Consider the following 17,438-nt stretch of genomic DNA (forward strand, 5'->3'; position numbering starts at 1 on the left):
TGATGGCCACCCTTGATTTTAACTTCCTTCATGTTTCCTTCTCTCTAATCATCTTTTTCCCTCTTTCCCTCCTCAAAATTTCTCTATCCTAATACTTTAAATATAGTAAATGCAATAAAGAAACTGCTTTATTTTATTTATTTTATTTTATTTTATTATTATTTTATTTTTTCCAAATGTTACTATTTTTATAAGTCAAGGCAGTGAACATACCTAATGGTCCTTTCTCCTCCTATTCCCCCCCCCACACACACAACTTCATTATTTTTATCAGATGAGAAGCTTGAAAAGTGTCACTGGCCCTGATGCCTTACTGGACATGATTGAGTGAAAACATGCCACAGGAATTTTTTTCTTCTACACAGTTGCCACTGAGAAGTACAATTTCAGGCTTTTTGTTTGCCTTCATAATACTCCAGGTCAAGATTCTATTATGAGACAATATTTTTGACTCATATTTTAAGATTGATGTGGTTGCTTGTGATCCTATTTATGGTCTGTGGTGTGAATTTTCAAGATACTTTATTGGTGATGCATTCTGAGTTTGGACTTTCTCCCTTTAAAAATATGTTTTGTATATGAAATTTGAGAGTGGATTCTAGTCCTGGAATTTGCATTGCTATTATATTACCTGATATATAGTTTTTTTTAAAAAAACAACAACAATTGAACACATTTTAATTGCAGTAACCTTGTATTTATTTGCACTGGCCTCATTTTGAGTCCTTTTGAGAGGAATAGTGTTATAAATCAAACAATTTAACTGTGATGATTTGAAGACTCAAGTCAGGCAAATAAAAACTGAGGAGTAGAACTCCCTTTTAAACAGTCTTAAACAGAAGGAAAATTTTGGATATAACCAGTTTTGTTACCACAGCTTACAGAATACTGCAGAATATAACCTTGCTGATTTTTAACATGTAGTATTTGAAGAAGTTATTTCTACTACTTTGCTTTGCCATCTGGGAAACATTTTGGCTCTGCTTTAATAATTACTGCTGATATTTTGAAACAAGTTTTTTTTATAATATTTCCTTGACAAATATTCTGACTTATATGTGTTGATCAAATGTCTTCATGCTTTCAATAATTTAGTTTAATTCTTAAGTTATTTTTTCAATCTAAATGGTAAATGAATACAAACATTTTTTGTGGTATTTAATTAAGACTCCACAAATAATTTAGTTTGTCTTTGGATAATCTTATTGTTTTGCTTTTTGTTAATGGCCAACAAAGCTAAGGTTAGCAGAAAAAATGAATTCTGAATCTTATTGTGATAATCACTATAAATGCTTTAATCTTCAATTTTACTATATCATTGTAGTATAGGAACAAAACCTAAACCATTTTAATACTTTACAACAAAATTCATCAATAATGACATAGAACAGAAGGCATACCAGTACAATGGTGGAATTTTTGCTCACAATGAGTTAGGCAATATGCCTGTTTCCAATGATCTTTATAACAAACCCAATACCTAATAAGTAAAATCTGTTACATCTTATCAAAAATTACTTTAAAAGGGTAAATGAGCAGGATCATGCAAGTTAATTAAATTATACACTCACATTTTTCTTTTCCAAAAAAAATTTTTTTTTGAAAGCTTTCTTTCTTTCTTTCTTTCTATTGTCCACATCTGGTTTGGTTTTCTTTTTTTAGAAAGAACCTGGCAATCTATAGCATTCTATCTCAATATAAAATAAAACAAAATAAGTAACAACTATATATTTTCATACTGATGTGAGATTATATAGCTGTAATCAGATTATTTCCTTCTTCTTTGCACATCATGTTTAATTGGGGTATAGGGTTTCCTGCCTGAGCAGGGGGTTGGACTAGATGACCTCCAAGGTCCCTTCCAACTTTACTATTATTATTATTATTAATTATAATGCCATGAGATTTATTCTTTGTTTTTGTCTCCTAAAGTTAGTGAAAATACTGTATTTGAAATCAAATGCTCCTTATTGAAAGGGATAAATTGATTCCAGTTATTAATTTATTGAAGAGATCACAAGTGAATTATTTGTCCCATTTCCAAATATATTTTAACAAGAATAAAAAGGTGATTCAAAAAAAAACCACCACGCAAGACATAAATATTTGCAAAAGCATGATTAATTTGATACATCGTAACATAAACTAATCTTTCCTGGGTTCATTTTCCAGCAGCTGAAACTTTCATACTAAATCTACAGCGAGCACCAGTTTGATTTTTCCATTATGTATTTTTGATTAGGCACCAGCTGAATTTGCATACATTCCTTCTACTCTAAATGATCAGATATTTAAGTAGCAGTTATAAAGATTTTACATTACAATGAGAATTACTAATTAGATTAACTCCTTATGTAGATAAATATGGCATAGATTTGTTTTAGGAAACAATACATCTGGACTAATACTTATATTTGCAATTGCATGGATGACATTTTGCACCTATAATTTCAACAAGCATCTGGGAAGCACTTATTTTACAACTGACAAAGCAACTATAATGTTAGGAAAATGGTCTGTAGTTTGTACAACTTTGCAAATAGTTCCTTGTTAGAAAATGATTCGATTCAATGCACTTACACTATTTTTACAATTGTTCAGCTAATTAATTTAATCTTTATGTTTAAGTATTTATGTGCAACTTTTGAATAGCCATTTGTTTCTCTAATTTTAACTTCAGGAGAAATCAAATGTAGTGTTGTCCATTATATTTTTAGAATTTATTTAATGTGGACATTTTAATAGTGAAGAGCTATGTTTTAAGGTGATAGTTTAATATACAGTGTAAAGTGCATTAGTGTGTGTATTAGTTTATTGAAGGATATAATCTATGTAATATTTGTATGTGCATGCATAATGATTAAAAACCATTCATTAAAACACTGGAGCATTCTACACAACAAAAGAGAATGTCTTCCAATCATCCATGAAAAGTTGTCCAGAACTGATCTGACTTTATAATATTAACTTGTAAATAATTTAGCAACTGAGGCAAGACTGAATGAGCTGTAAATCAAATAAAATTTGTTAATCATTTCCTTTTCACATTTTTTGGTGTATGTATCTTTGTTAAATGAAGATAACACATTAGTTCTTGTGAAGAAAATTTTTATTTCACAATAAAGCTATTAATCTTTAAGATACTACACAAGTCTCTTATTCTGGACTGAATTGAAAAAAAAAAACCCTTTACCATTATATATTCAAGCAAAAGACTTTTTTGGGCTTTTTTCAAAGCAGCACAAATCTATTTCACTTTTGGTTTGAGTATCTTATTAAGTAGCATGACAATTAAGAAATGTAATAATTATGTGGGTATGTAGCTGGTTCGGGCATTGTATTAAAATAATGCTCAGCAACAGTTCTGTATAAACCAGAATAGGATTTTGAGTGAAGTCCCACAAGATTCATTCCTGGCTTCTATAGTTAATATTTTATATTAAAATATTCTATATTTTAATGCTTGATTTAGATGAAGAGGCAGAAACAGTATCTTTCAAACTTATAGTTGGTGCAAAATCTGTCTAGATAGATAATATCTTTTAAGACTGAATTAGCCTCAGAAACAATCTTGATCGCTTAAGGGAATGAATTCAAAAATAACAAATACAGTATAAAAGAACATTTCTTTGCAGTAAGGATGCAAATGACAGTGCACTACTCACTCCTACCACTAAGCTGAGTATGCTCTTCCTTTAATTTTACAGATAGGTCTTGTTTATTCCAGCTAATGAAAAAAGAGGAAAGGATGAGGAGGTATGAATGGAAAAAGTTGTTACCTAATACACAGATTTTATTTAAAATAAAAAAATCAGTTTTTGAATTGGCAGAAGAAAGAAGAGTGATATTATGGTTGAAGTATGAAGAGTAAAAACTGCCAAACGGAAGGGATATTTAAAAACTCTGCATATTTCTGAATTTTAAAATATTCTAAGGCTTTGCTGCAAGACAAATCTGCACGAAAATGAATATAAGTGGCTGGAGTGGCTCTTTATTTGGCATAAGGAATTCAATTATCACAGTTTCCACACCTGAATAAATAGATGGATTAAGATGAAACGTTTTCTTTAAAAAAAACATTTATTTTTAAAAGAAACAGATACATTTTTGAATGTAAACATAGTATTGAATAAGTTTAAGAAGGACTTCTCTTTCTCTCTGGAAAAGTAGGAAGACAATAATTAAATATGATTATGGGTGTTCCTGTTAGATTTAGATGATGAACCATTCCCAGCTTGAAGAAAGTCAAATTTCTCTCAATATTTATTTCAGGATGTGTCAGGATTTCATTTCTTAGGCCAAAGCTGGAGTGACATGAAGAGAAGATTCAGTATACTTTAATTTGTGCAGAAATGCTTCATGTTTAGAAGATATATCATACGTGTACATCCTATTCCAGTGATGGCGAACCTTTTAGAGACGGAGTGCCCAAACTGCAACCCAAAACCCACTTATGCATCGTCGGGTGCCGGGTAGGTGTTGCCCATTGGTTAGATGTGGCCCATTGGGTGGGTGTGGCCCACTGGGTGGGCGTGGCTGTGATAATAACGGCAGATTGAGTGGGACTAAAAAGTTCAATCAATTCCAACTTTGAGAGAGCTTTTTTTCCCGCACAAGAAGTTGAAATTGACTGATTGACTGAACTTTTTTTTTGCACGGTGGCAGAGGCCTAAAGTGAAAAGGTTTTATAAAACCCAGCTGAAGGTCTAGGACTGGGGCGACGGCACCCGTGCCCACAGAGAGGGCTCTGAGTGCCGCCTCTGGCACCAGTGCCATAGGTTCGCCACCATTGTCCTATTCTAACTTGAACAAAGGCTGTGAAATCTCTCTTAATGCTAACACCTTTTTTGTCTTTACAAAATACCCAATAAATAATTGACTTTTTAAATTTATTCTTTATTTTTAATTTGTTAGACTTGGGAACTGATTTTTTTGGAGAAAGTAAAGAAGTGCTTAAGGCTGTTATAATAGTAATAATAATACTTTTACAATGCAGAGTCAGTTTATAAAATGCAAATTAAAAATCTGCAACAGTATATTTATCAAATGTATTATGCTTAAAACTGAAATGCATGCCTTTAAAAAATGTTTTGCCTTGTAATGCAGGATGGGATCATGTCCACTGACTTCATCCTCACATGTAAAAATAGCATTTAAAACTTCATATGAGGATGGGAATCTGGTTTACAGCAAAGTAAAAGGAATGAGATTTCAGTATTATAAAAAATGTAGCCCAAAATAACACAAAACACACTTTTGGCTATTTCCTCATAGTGTTACTTAACAATGCCAGTTCGTTCCTGCAAAAATAAAATAATTGATACATTTAAAATTCCAGAGAGATTATGTTATGGCTATGTTAGAGCTATAGCCTGGTAACATTTTAAAGGCTGAAGAAATTATTGTGTCAAACTTTATTTTAGGTCAAGGCTCACTTGTCAAATACACAACATTTTATCCTTATTTGGTATATTTGTCTCTGTTAGAAATGGCAGTGCTATTACAAATTAAATAATAAAAATTTGCAGCACAAAGGAAATCCATTATTTTACTGTGTAGAGCCTTAAAGAAAACAAAATTGCAGTGGGGTGACTATGAGTTACTCCCAACTGATGATGAATTGTCAGAACAAAATGACAAATTAAAAAAGGATTTTCTGCGTGAGCCAGAAAAAGTATTTTTGGTGGTCTGACAGTGCTAAAACTATATATGAATTAAGTTCAACACCATTGCCTTCTAATGGCATAATATAATCTGAATATTATTAGACTGAAGTATTTTGCAGCTTGTTGGACATCACACTAGATTTTGAACAACAATTAGAATAGTTTGAATAGCAAAGAATGTATTTTAAAACAACACAATTTAGACAAGAGGGAAAAAACACTACTGTGCTGATTTCTTTAATAATGAGAAATAATCAAACATTGGAGACTAACTTTATGACTATAAGACTTTTTGTGGGAAGCCCTGAAAATACTGGTCTTTGATTGAGCTAGTAAGACCACAAAACAGATTCTTGACTCAGATAATATCAGTTTTGGCCTATGATGGTTTAAACTATGGAAGGTTCCCAATAGCTTCACTCAATTATTGCCAATTTCTGATGAGTTCTAAACATCACAGCATCTATGGGGCTAGATGTTCTTTCCTCAGTTGTTACTGAAGGCAGATATCAAGATCCCGAAATTGGGATATTTTTCCCCTGTGGTTCTCAGGAAATTGAGGATGTAGACCAGGGGTCTTCAAACTTGGCCCTTTTATGACTTGTGGACTTCAACTCCCAGAATTCCTCAGCCAGACACACTGGCTGAGCAATTCTGGGAGTTGGTCCACAAGTCATAAAAGGGCCAAGTTTGAAGACTCCTGATGTAGACTGCGTCTTATTATAGGAATCTGCATACCACCTAATTTCTACTCTCCTTAAGGCTCTACCAGTGTGAATCCATTCTCATTTCTTTTGACAGATTTCTGAACCAATATTAGCCAATCAGTTCAAAATCGTACTTATGAAAATTTGCTTGCAATTGATATTTGGCATACCTAATCTTCAACACCTTCCAGAACATCAGTTGTCCCATTTTGCTCTCTTAGTTACAATGAAAGTTAAATTTATTCATTTTTAAATCATGTATGCAACTTGTAACCTACTCTTAATGTTTAGGAACAATATCTTATTTTACATGGTTTACAATAGCTGATAATAATTTGATTTTATTGATTTGATTTAATTGTGGTCAAATGATATTTTTAAGAAGCCTATGTGGCCCTCACAGTTCTAATTCAATTATATCTTGTATGTTTTATTTGGGTTGTTTTGTGTTTGTCTCGTGTCTTTACATTCCTATTTCTGCCATTGATTAATCATTGGCTATAATAAACAATGAACCCAAACAATAAAAACTTTATTTAGGAAGACTGATATCGCTTTTTTAAAAAAGCCTTTCTGAACAGTTCCTCCTATAAACAGTTACCCGAGAATTATTTTCTTGTTATTTCTTGGGTCACAGGAGGTAGACCTAAATTTGTAAAATTTTATGGAGCCAACCTGAAACAGTGGAGGAAATGCCACAGCAGGTTATAGAGTATGGGATAACAATAAAGTTACTCTTCTCCTTTCTCAACCCAGGATGTTCTGATCAAACTCTACAGAGATAACGATTTCATGGGTAGAAAAGAAGCTGGACCCAACCCAATGATTTTTTTTCCAGGAATGTAATCAGAGCTTCTCAACAATTTATATACATTATTCATAGCCAATCTGATTCTGTTTTAAATAATTCTTTAGAAGGCTTTTTTTTAAATATTTGAAACAAGACATAATATTTTTATAGCATTAGAATTGGAAATTTTGCAATAATGTTTGTCTCTGGAAGTAACTGGAAGTAACCTAAGGGAAGAGGAGAATTGGAGGAGCTTACTCTTGATACTAAAACAAAGCAGCAATAGACGTAGGAAGGGTGTGGAATCAAACTGGGACTACTACTCAAGGGTCTGCTGGTGTCTGGGTAAGCTGGGTAAACAAGGCCAAGGGGTGTTGTAGTGGGCCCTCTAGAGTTTGGGGAGCCCACTTAATTGGGTATTTAAAAAATAACCCTGTGACAGATGGCTTCACAATGAATATGGCCTGAATTTGGGAGAGGTAGTGCTGGGAACTTTACAAAGCAGTACCAACAACCAACATGGTTGCTAGACACTATGTTCATTTCAGCCTGCCTTGAACCCCGGATCCAATTCCTATATCTAGGAACTGTTTCATTCAATATATTGACCTTAGGTGTTTAATTAACCTTATTAATCACCACTGCTTTTCTTCCTTGATCTTCTGTTTGTACAATATATTTTTAGTTTTAGACTCATAGGCTTGAATAACAATTGATCTTGTCTATTTGACAATTTTCTTTTTCCTTTTCCTGCTGTTGAAATGTAGGAAGAACACAACCTGCTAGCTAATTAGCTCCATTGTTGAATTACTCTTATAAGAAAGGTTTTTCTAGCATTTTTTTAAAAAAATGCACTGTTCCGAAATGTAAATCTATTATTCTGTGCTTTGCCCTTTGAAACGATAGTGAACAGGTTTTGATGCTGACTTCCTTTAAGCTATTTGAACAGTGTTATCATTTTCTGCCTTTTTCTTGCCTTCCTTTTCAAAGTCAACATGCTTAGTTCTTCCAATCACTCTAAGATTTCATTTTTAGTTCTATAATCATACCTTTTTTTTCTTCTCCAGATTGTCTGAATATTATTTAAAGTGGACTAAAGTCTTCAAAACATCCTACGTAAACCAAAAGTCCCAGCATCCCTGGAAGAAATAACAGTGTAAGGACTAACAGTCACTATATAGGGCAAGCAGGCAGAAGACTAGCAGAGCACATCCATGAATACCAACCAGCAGTTAGAAGACATGATGGAAATGCTTTAATTTCACAAGACATAGGCAGACACTATCAGCATCCTAGACCACGCCAAGTCCAAATATGCTAGAGAATTCCTGGAAGCATGGCATGCAGATAAATTAGTCATCAACAGGCACATAGAGATAAGCAAAATCTACATATAATTTAAAAATGACAATAAAAAAGCCAAAAAGGAAACAAAAAGACCCAAACACGTCCTCACCAGTAATCAACAACCAGATGAATAGAAAATAGAACCAAGATTAATATTAAACCAACTATCAAGAATCAAACAATGCCTCAATCATGGAAATACCAACTTAGACAAGTTAATAGTAAACAACAACTTAAACAAAAGAATCACCAAAAACACTCCCACCAACACTGACAGGACAAGCCTCTAGTACAGAGTTCCCCAATCTTTCTGGCTTTGTGGACTGGCGAGGAGGGAGGGGATGGTTCCATGTGAGCAGTGGGCAGCTCCATTTGTGCAAGCGGTGGGCACATATGCCTGTCAACCATACAAATGGAGCACGTGCATGCACGTGCACTTGCTGCTTGCGTGAGTGAGGATGCATGCACGAGCTTATGTGCCACTTCCATGGTCCAGTTCCAAAAGGCTCAAGACCAGATAGTGGGCCTCAGCCTGGGGATTGGGGACCTCTGCATTAGTATATAAAATGAGAACAAACCTCATTCCTTACCAAAAATGATTATGTTACCTAGTTTGGTAATGAAATATCTGCACGAAAACAACCAAACTCAGAGCACCTTGAGCTACAAATATTCTATCTGGTAGATACATCTAAGCAAGCTCCTTATTGTTCCTCATCTATAGACAGAAATCTTGCCAAACTAAAGCAACTACTTGCATCATTAAAGACATACTCATTTCTTGGAAGGCACTATTTTAACCCTCTTTTTCCCAACCAAACTATCAAAACTTCACTCTTTAAAATAACATATAAGAACAAAGTGTCCAGATAGCAAAATAGTACAAAATAAAACATGCATTAAAATGAATTAAAAATAAGAAAGAAAAGAGAGTGGAAATTCAGTAAAATAACTGAAGTTAATAAATTACAAACTTTATAGTGAGTATACAAATTTAAATTAAATGCACAAGTCACAAAAATTAGAGAGTGAGTTATGTAAACTTCTGCCTTTTCCAAGTGTGACATTATGGAAATATTAATGCTTTTAAACTAAGCAACCTGAATTAAAAATATTCTTTTGTTAGCATTTTATTTTTGCCCAGACACTTCATGAAATATTTATGTGGCTTTGTAAAATGCACAGGATTTCTGGCTCCAGAAAAAGAATAAGAAGTCTGTTCTGACTGAATACAGTAATAGCAGACTGGGGTGTAGAATTTCTGTTTATACCACCCAAACTATTTGGAATTTGATTTCTATTTTAGAACACATAGAGGCTTGCTTTAAATATTATATAGAGGTTTGAAAAGAGTTTCAATGTTTGCTCAGGCATGTACTAAAGAGTCAAAATAACTGGCAATTGCAATTTTTCCTTAAACTGTTGAGAAACGTCAGGAAAAGTACCTGTTCTTGTTTACTTAGGCATCTCTTCCTTTCATGTTGTTGTTTATAGTGGCTAATAAAACATTTGTTTCACTGCTAGCAAATCCGCTTCATACAAATATTACTGGAGTCTTGAAAAAATATATTGAAAGGTATATAGGGTAAAGTCAGATGCTTTTTATGAGCATATTTGCCAGTAACTAATATCAGATACTTGCGTCTTTATTGTGATCTGAAACTAAAATGATAAATTCTTCCCTTTGTTACTTTTAAGTCAATCAAAATAATAAACAACTTATTTAGTTCTTTCAGTTTGGAAATTGGTGGACAATTGTGTTGTCATTAACATTTGGAGACCATAAACACTATGGAGATATTAAACACAATTTTGGAACGGATTCTGTTTTTTTTTAAATATCCCATCTTTTTTTTCCTGAAAACTTTAAAACTTGCTATTTTCTCTATAAAACAAAATGATTTGCTACACAGTTAGATTTTATCACTGGCTACTGGTCTTTTTTATAGTTTGGGAAAAAAATACTGTTCAAAACGTTAAGTCAGCATGAAGACAATTCAGCTAGCTTGACACGCTATTATATTTCTAATATAATATGCCTTTCTTTTTAAATTAAAAAAATATCTCTCTGTCTCTCTCTCTCTCTCTCTCTCTCTCTCTCTCACACACACACACACACAGAGATGCAGGTGGTCAGGAATGAACAGAGAAAGTGAGACACTCCTGCATTATTAAAGGAATGGCAGTAGAACAATACATTTGCAGTCTTCATCTTCTGATGGTGCAGCAATATTGTCACTGTAGTTTCAGTGCCTAAGAGATGTTTTCTAAACATAACGGCATACATTCTTTATATCAGGGGTGTCAAACTGCCGGATGTGCCATGGCAAAACTGCACCCACCCCATTGCCAGCAATGGAAAAAAAGTTGCGATATGTCATGACATGTCACATGACATTGCGAGTTTGACGCCCCTACTTTATATGAACTGCATTGGCAGATACCAAAGTCAGATACTGTGTTAAATCATTCTAGTCTGTGTCTTCCAGCTGTGCAGCATCACAAAACATCACTGTTCTTTTGCAGTATAAGGGTCCAGTAAACTATTGCTATTTTTTAAGATAAATTTTATTTATTGAAAGAATTTATACACTTTTCTATCTCATTATTGAGCATCTGAGTAGCTAACAATGAATTTTTTAAAAAACAAATCATTCAGAATAATTTCAAAGAAATTAAAACAGCCATCAATATACCGTAAATGCCGGCGTATAAGACGACTTCCACAAGCGCTGAAATTGGCGCCAAAGACGGGGTCGTCTTATACGCCGAGTCGTCTTATACGCCGGAAATACTGGTAGTTTCCGGCGTATAAGATGACGTTCTAGGAATGCAGCCCGGCTATAAAGACGGGGGTCGTCTTATACGCCGGGTCACCTAATACGCCGGCATATACGGTACCATGTTCTGAAGGTTCAAATAAATAGATGGTAAACATAAAATCCAGGAAAATAACCAGTGGGGCTAACAATGGAGAAGACAGAAATCAAATTTATCTCTACTCTATAATAGGGTTTGTTGAGACAAATGCGGGAAATGTCTTCTTTAAGTATAACTACACATATTGGTTTAGACTGGATTCGCACATTTTTGATTGACTGTTGGGCATATTTGAAATTATGAGGACATGCTTATTTATATATTAGTTTTTTTTAAATCCTACCCATAATACTTTATAAGTAACTCAAGGTGGCAATATACCTAACACCTCTTTCTCATCCTAATTTTCTCCACAATAACAACCGTGTGAAGTGGGTTGAGCTGAGAGAGAGAGAGCGACTGGCCCAAAGTCACTCAGCCGGCCTATATGTGTGGTCACAAAAATCACTAACGTGAAGACTTGTTTGTTTGCCAAAAGGCTGCCAAATTGGACAGAGCCAATGATAAAACATCCGTTTTTCAAAAGGGAGATGCATGCATGTACATACTCATTGAAAACTCAAACATAGCCAATTGGATCATAACTTTCCAGAAATTAAAATGGTATTCCAATTATTTTTACTTTTGGAAAGATATTATTAATCTCTGTATTTATCTGGAAATCATTATAGTATAGAAACATTGTAATATTATAGTTTCTTGGGAAAATTAGGGGATAACAAGAAATATAAGCTGGATATACTTAGTGGACATATAAAAGAGCTAAAAAATTGGATTCAAATATATATATTGATAAAGAGAATTTTAAGGATTAATATTCAACTGAATATGGGATTGATGGATAAACAGAAAAAAGCCATGCAAGACTATTTCAATATAAGATTACTGCTATATTATTATATATACAAAGAGGGAAGGATTTGGCATCACCCACAATAGTAGAATGGTTGATGAAATTGACAAAACTTGCTGAGATAGACAAACGTCTTTGATTAAAGAAAGGACAATATCTACATTTATCGGTGATTGGAAATCCCTTATAGACTTTTGCATAAAAAATGAAAAAATAAACTTGTGATTTATGATTTTGATGATTAGATAGAATGGATTATGGAAAGAAGAGAAGCAGAGGGAAGAAGAGGGAATTAAGCTATTTTCCAAAGCGCCTGAAGGCAGGACAAGAAGCAACGGGTGGAAACTAATCAAGGAGAGAAGCAACCTAGAACTAAGGAGAAACCTCCTGACAGTGAGAACAATTAATCAGTGGAACAGCTTGCCTCCAGAAGCAGTAAATGCTCCAACACTGGAAATTTTTAAGAAGAGACTGGACAGCCATTTGTCCGAAATGGTGTAGGGTTTCCTGCCCGAGCAGGGGGTTGGACTAGATGACCTCCAAGGTCCCTTCCAACTTTACTACTATTATTATTATTATTATCATGTAACTTGAGAAGTAAAATATTGAAAGCTATTTCATATTGTTATATCTTTCTTTTTTCCTATTCTCTTCTAATTTTTTTTAATTGCACTTTTAGCTTTTTTGTTATTTCTCTGTTTCCTTCTCACTGTTCTATTTTAGAACTTTCAAGCTATTGGGTATCAATAAATACCTTTAGATTGCTAAGGGCATGTGTGCTTCTGTGTGCAGCATACAAATATAGTATTTTTTTTTTACCTAATCTCTTTGGAGGAATGCAAGTAGAGATATAGCTGGAGCTGGTCATAGAGAAGAGAGTTTCATAGATTTAACAAAATTTTATTTGCTTTTACGGGTGTTTCTGGGTTATTATTTTGAGATTGGTCCCTTAGCTTGCGACTAGATAGTTCAGTTTTCTCAAATGGTTTCGTGACATACATTAGGTCATTTTCAATGACAAACTGTGCTATTGCTCCAGTGTTGGCATTATTCAACTGATCTCAGAATGCTGGGGTCAGAGATAGTTCAGAGCATCCTAAGTGCTGAGTGGAGGGCAATGGGAAGTCCATTCAGATGTCTGATTATTACAAAAACATTTCTGGAAATCAAAGAGATCTATTCTGTGTCCTGTTGTTTTGGAGTTCAAAAGAACTAGATCAGATCTCAAAGCTGCAAAGCGAGAACTGTATAAGACATAATATAAAGTGTTTTTGTTTTGTTTTGTATGAAGGATATTTTCCTACATTAAAAACAGAATATTTGAAATACACAAATTAAGTATATAGGAGAAGGGTTTGCATGTGTATGTCTCTTTTAACCCATGTAGTTAACACCCAAAGCTGAAATTGCTCTTAGCAAGACTTAGAATTTGGAACCCATTTCTGTTCAGTTGCTCAGTCACCTCAAAGCATCTGCTAAAAATAACACTGTAATGTTTATTTTATTCTTGGATCTTCTTAGCTTATTATTTCATTTCTGACCAATAGGTCTCTTCTTGCCATTCTCTCCAGGTGCTCCCTCTTTCTTTCCCCCAAAATGATGTCTTTATTTAGGGCCAAACTATACAATATTCACTTCTAAGGTTTTATCTGAATCCAGTGTAAATAGTTTGATTGAGTGGGACCACAACACAGAAGGGGAGGGAAAAATCATTTAAACAATGACAATGGATTTTTCTTTTTTTAAAAAAGCCTTTCCATTGCATGCAAGTATGCAATTTTCTAAACTAAGGGAGGGCAGGAAGATTGGGCTACTCTCTTTATCCCCTACATGCTGCCATCTTGATGCACTGTGCACTTAGTCCAGAGTAAATAAAGATGGAGGTGGAATGATACAAAATCCATATGATGTATCTGTCAACACTGAAACAATCCTGGATGAAGCCATTTTGTTTCATTTTCAGTTGCCACAGGACTGTGAGGGGGGATGGGTGATTTAAATGTTAGCCTAAACAATATTCTGTCCCATGAGAACCAAGGTCATCGCTGTCTGGGAATTTGGCAGGCTGAGCTTTCCGTTAGAAAGCCCGCCAAAGTTTTCTTTTGGAGAATGTAGTTGATTACATAGTACTGGGGTAGGAAGTTTAGCTTTGTAACATTGTAACACTTTGGAGGAACTCCAGACTTGGTTTCACTTTTGATTGTGCTGACCCTCAGAGAGAATTGGCAGTCGGATGCTGCCCTGCAATGAAGGAGCAGCTTTAAAGCTACTGAGGCTGAATTACCATTGATATCATTCTATGGCTCTCATTCACCTGTGCTGAGAAAGGCGAAACAGCTGGCTGGGTGGGATGAGTCAGGGGAATGGAGATACCTGATTGCCATCCACAGCTACTCCATTCAAGAGGCTGAAGGAGAAGTTGACCAATTCAAGATGGGGGAAGTAGAGCCAATTGCCCGCCATGTGATTTTCAGTGGATGAGGCAACAGACACTCCCCATCCCTTCCACCTCCTCAGTGAAGTCCAAGTCCCATTGCGATGGCTCATGCAGTGTCCCCACTGCCTAGACTAGCCTTGACATCAAGTCCAGTGCGTTGGCGGAGCCCTGACTGAGATCGCCGTCCTGCCAGCCCAGGGGCCCAGCCAAGGGATTTCCAGGGATGGGCCCTTCCACGACCCCAGTGCCAATGGCCAGGTATACAAGCTTACTGGGGGCAACGGCCTGTGTACCCACCCCACGCTTGATGGGGACCCCGAGAAGCTGCCCTTCTTCCTGAATCAAATGTGGGCTCATCTGAATCGTTATGCTAATGCTTACCCAGACCATGCTGGAATGGTTGATGCTGTAGCAGCGAACCTAGAAGGGAAAGCTGCCAAATGGGTGACTGGCCTACACAATGAGCAGGCACCAGAATTGTGGGACATCAATCTGTTCATGGGCGAGCTGAGAGCCATATTTGAAGACGAATCCCAAGCCCTGCAAGCTGAAAAGGACATCCATAACTTGAAACAGGGGAAGGCCAGCAAAATAATATATAAGAGAATTTTGGAAGGTGGCTGGACGGATCAGGCAGTGGATTAGGAATTAGCCTGAGCTAATTCACCACTTCAAGGCAGGCTTAGACCATGAGTTATTCCATGTGTGCAGCTCAGTGAATGGTACCACCTGGACATCAAGCTGGACCATTACCAGAGACCTACAGCATCAGAGTCCAGACCAAGGCAGACTCAAGAAAGACACCAGGTGGCCAGACGTTCCCAACCTACTGCAGCCTCTGGTTTTCCTCAAGCACCTATAGGACCCCTGATCAGGTGTGGGTAACTTGGACATTGAGCAGCTGATTGTCCAGTCCCATTTCCTCAAGCTAAGAGCACATCTGCTACCTCTGCAAAGCCCATGAGGAGACCTCATGCAGTGTGAGAGAAATCAAATAGGGCTAGCCAGGAGCAAGCTGCGTGGGTCACTTCTCTCCCCCAGGGAAAACAGGAAACCCTGGCTGAGCGCTTGCCTGCACCTACAACGATGAGGGAGAAGACCCTATGGTGAGTCAATCTGTCCCACCTTTTGCCATCTCTGCAAAACTTTTAGTCCCTAAAACAGGTGCCCAAATAGATTTGCATTTTTAATTGACTCAGGCTGTACTAATCAACCTCCCCACTGTACTTAAGCTAGGCATTCATGCCAAATTATTGCCCATAGCCATGAAGTTTGAACAGGCAAATGGATCTCTTATAGGGGAGCTCCTGCCACTCACCTAACCAAACCAGAGTGCCTGAAAATGGGGGAGCATTGGAAAATCATCTACTTTGAAGTGGTCCCAAAAATGACTGAGATAGTAATTTTGGGCTTGGCCTGGCTTGATAAATTGTGCCCTATGATCTGGTGGGAAAATGGAGTGAGAACTTTGAGATTAGTGACAGGGCCCTTGCCTCCTATTCGGGCCAATGAAACACATGGGGCTACTGCAAATGAGGACCAAGGGCAGTCCCTTGAGACTCTGAAAGTCATTGTAGGCCCCTTGCCTAGGAGTCAGCTCATCCCAAGCGAATACTGGGACTTAGCTGATGCATTCAGTGAGAAGGAATGTGGCATCCTCCCCCACACTGAATGACTGACTGTGCCATTGAGATCTTGCTGGGTGCCACGCTTCCCAAGCTCAAGATGTATTCTATGACATCCCCCCCCCAAAGTTGAAAGAGCTGAGAAAGTATATCGATAAGAACTTAGCCAGGGGGTTCAGTCAGCTAAATCCCGTGTAGCTGCCCCTATGCTCTTCAAAGAGAAGGATGGGTCGCTAAGGATGTGCGTTGATTTTAAAGGGTTAAACGCTATCAGTGTGGAGAATATGTACCCCTCCCATTAATTAAAGACATGCTGGCCCATTTAGCAAAGGGAAAGTTTTTTTTAACCAAGTTAGATCTAAGAGAAACATACTATTTAAAGAAGGTATGAGTAGAAAACAGCTTTTAACAGCCCCCTAGGGAGTTTTCAATTTAAAGTTATGCCTTTCGATATTCAAGGGGGCCCTGCTGTATTCATGCAATTGATCAATCAGGTGCTGCATGATCACCTGTACAAAGGGGTATCTAGTCTACCTTGACGACATCCTCATTTACACAGAGACCATGGCAGAGCACGTAAAATTAGTGTGTTAAGTACTCAGAAAACTGCTGAAAGCCAAACTTTACACAAAACTCTCCAAATGTGAATTCCATCAAATACATCTAGACTACCTAGGATACAGAATTTCCAGTGAAGGAGTGATGGATCCAGCCAAGATAAAGGCTGTGCTAGAATGGCAGTCCCCACGGACCTGTAAGCAACTTCAAAGTTTTTTGGGATTTGCAAACTTCTAGTGGCAATTCACTCCCTCTTTTGCTGAGATAGCTTTGCCAATTACTGAACTGTTAAAACTGGAAAAGGAGAGGAAAAGCCACGACCTTGTCAACCCCTGCCATGGTCTATAGAATGCCAAGTGTGTTTGAGAACTTAAAAAGACTGTTTGCCACCGAACCTATTCTCAAACACCCCAACCCTTATGAGCAATTCATCATCCAAGCCGACACCAGTAATGTAGCTGTGGGGGCAGTTCTTCTACAAAGAAACCAAAGGGGAGACTTACAACCCTGCACCTACACCTCCAGGAAATCATTATAATGGACACTGAGCTGTTTGGGAGAAGGAAGCTTTTGCA

At 36.4% G+C, this 17,438-nt stretch overlaps 1 long non-coding RNA gene across 1 annotated transcript; it reads right to left on the bottom strand.

Moving 5' to 3' along the window:
- Positions 1 to 4,066: 4,066 nt before the first annotated feature.
- On the bottom strand, positions 4,067 to 11,207 carry LOC120311843. The gene is made up of 2 exons (XR_005557739.1): positions 8,213 to 11,207; positions 4,067 to 4,304 (listed from the first exon to the last, which is right to left on the bottom strand). It is a non-coding gene; the product is annotated as an uncharacterized LOC120311843 (long non-coding RNA).
- Positions 11,208 to 17,438: the final 6,231 nt, after the last annotated feature.

Source organism: Crotalus tigris, unplaced genomic scaffold (assembly GCF_016545835.1).
Source record: "Crotalus tigris isolate CLP2741 ecotype Arizona unplaced genomic scaffold, ASM1654583v1 scf7180000018371.15429387391:27106975, whole genome shotgun sequence".
Lineage (NCBI taxonomy): Eukaryota > Metazoa > Chordata > Lepidosauria > Squamata > Viperidae > Crotalus > Crotalus tigris.